At 35.8% G+C, this 2,500-nt stretch overlaps 1 long non-coding RNA gene across 1 annotated transcript in view; it reads right to left on the reverse strand.

Annotated features, from left to right (window-relative positions):
- Positions 1–1,658: 1,658 nt before the first annotated feature.
- LOC311354588 overlaps positions 1,659–2,500 on the reverse strand; it is a 3,714-nt gene continuing 2,872 nt past the window's right edge. Inside the window, exon 3 of the long non-coding RNA XR_014637271.1 lies at positions 1,659–2,500. This exon is cut by the window's right edge and continues 755 nt beyond it. This is a non-coding gene — a long non-coding RNA (uncharacterized lncRNA).

Consider the following 2,500-nt stretch of genomic DNA (forward strand, 5'->3'; position numbering starts at 1 on the left):
CAATAACTAATACCTAACAGATCAATACCTCCTGATACCTAACAGATGAATAACTAATATCTAACAGATCAATAACTAATACCTCACAGTGTGTGAGGTATTAGTCATTGTTCTGTTAGGAATGAGATATTGAGATATTGATATAGTGACTCACAGATCAATAACTCATTCATAACAGATCAATGACTAATACCTCACAAATCAATAACTCATTCCTAACAGATCAATGACTAATACCTAACAGATCAACACCTCATAGATCAATGCGCTTACAGGGTAGATCCTTAAGTTGTATTGTATTACAATTGTATTTGCATTGTAAAAAAATAAATAAAAAAAAGTGACTGACAACAGGATCTGTCAAGTAAAATAACCGCTACATATCAGAGGGATCCACTGCACACCTGCCGAATATCTTGCCGGGGAAAATGTCATGAAGTCATAAACACGCTTTGTTGAACGGTTAAATCTGTTCAGACATTCATTTTTGCATTTTTGCATTCATTGCGCAGTTACACCCATTGACCGCTGAGTGTGATGCAGCATTGATCCACACGGTGGCAGTAAATTTCCACTTTGTTAGTATACTAGTTAAGCAATAGATCACAACAGGCTGTGGTATACGCTCATTATACCACAGTTAAGGGGCGTTGTCCGTCCCGACGCGCAGCGGAGGGGCGGCGACCCCCTTCATCACTGACTGAAGTGATCTATTGTTTTTATAAAACGGTTACGTAAATATGGCGAAATGAAAGTCATAGACACCCTCAATTTTGAAAAAGCTAGAAAGTCGGAAAAGCATTTTTTTTTAACGTATACAAAAAAGTAGTCCCTCCCGGCTGCCGGCAAAGTGTACGGCGGTTGCTATGCAACACACTGTAGCGTCCTTCAGAGAGAAGGCTAGGCTAAAGGCGGTAGCTTGGTTCGCCGGCAATTTAGCCTTCTATCGAGTTCACTCGAACTCGATAGTAGGCTAAATTGCCGACCGTGTGCCTATTGCTTTACAACATTTCCACCCTCTCCAGCAATCAACATATTTTTAGGCTTCAGTGAACTATGCTATTGCTTTTATATATAAATAAACAACAGTTAGAGTTAGGCGCGGAGTGATACTGAACTCCGTAAACTGAACGGGCGTCATAGCTGTGTGTATACGCTCAATATACAACGGTTGGGAACCAATCAGATCGCTTGATTTAGGCCCCCCGTTTTATAATACTTGATATAATACTGAATTTAGTCCGCTTCACCCTGTTCCAGCTCCATTATTAAATGTGTCCCATCGTTTCCTCATTAGATAATTGGATTCACGTTGTTGTTAATTAATTGTTGTTCAATTAATCCCATTAGTTTTATCTCATTGGTTTCATTGGATAATAAATTAGTGGTTTTGTTAAAAGGTGACATGTGTTGTAATTATATTGTTGAACACACGGTAGCAGTAAACCTTACCAGAATGAGAACATTATAATTGTAGTATTTTCTAATTTCTATTGAATGTGTAATTATAATTTTTGTTAAAGTTTGTTTAGTTTTGTGTGTACTGTAGGTGTTGGTTTAATCGTAAACTTGTTTAATGTTGTCATATGCCTTAATACTATAACTACTAGGCCTACTACTAAGTAAAAAATATATATCTTGTAAACACTTACTTTACATCATCCCCACGTTTATTCTTTCTTGAATTCACATTTTCTTTCCTTTATTCATTATTTATCACACAGTAACCTTCCTGTATTTTTTAAATGCACATTATCCTTCATTTATTCATTATTAAATACATATTAACCTTCCTGTATTTATTAAATACACTGTATCCTTCCTGTATTCATCAAATAAACATTATCCTTCATTTAGTCATTATTAAATACACATAATCCTTCCTTTATTCATCATAAAAATACACAGTATCCTTCATTTAGTCATAAGTAAATACACATTATCCTTCCTTTACTAATCATTCAATACACATTATCCTTAATTTATTCATTATTAAACACAAATTATCCTATCTTCATTCATTATTAAGTACACATCATCCTTCCTTCATTCATTATGATTTTATTGCTCTCAGTCTCAAGCTAAATAACATAATGTGTGTATGTGTGTGTGTGTGTGTGTGTGTGTGTGTGTGTGTGTGTGTGTGTGTGTGTGTGTGTGTGTGTGTGTGCGTGTGTGTGTGTGTGTGTGTGTGTGTGTGTGTGTGTGTGTGTGTGTGTGTGTGTGTGTGTGTGTGTGCGTGTGTGTGTGTTTCTGTGTGTGTGAGTGAGTGGTCAGAGAGATCTATTTACTCAGACAGACAGACAGATAAAGTAATTTCAGACAGAAAGAGTATTAGTATTAAGTACACATCATCCTTCCATCATTCATTATGATTTGATTGCTCTCAGTCGCAAGCTAAACAACATAATGTAAATATAGTAATGGTCTTGGGTTGGTGGAAAAAAATAAAAAGAGTTGTTTATCATTGGTACATATTGTGGAGTTTCCAAACACTAAC

The sequence above is a fragment of the Micromesistius poutassou genome, assembly GCF_964030765.1.
Source record: "Micromesistius poutassou genome assembly, chromosome: 10".
Taxonomy (NCBI): domain Eukaryota; kingdom Metazoa; phylum Chordata; class Actinopteri; order Gadiformes; family Gadidae; genus Micromesistius; species Micromesistius poutassou.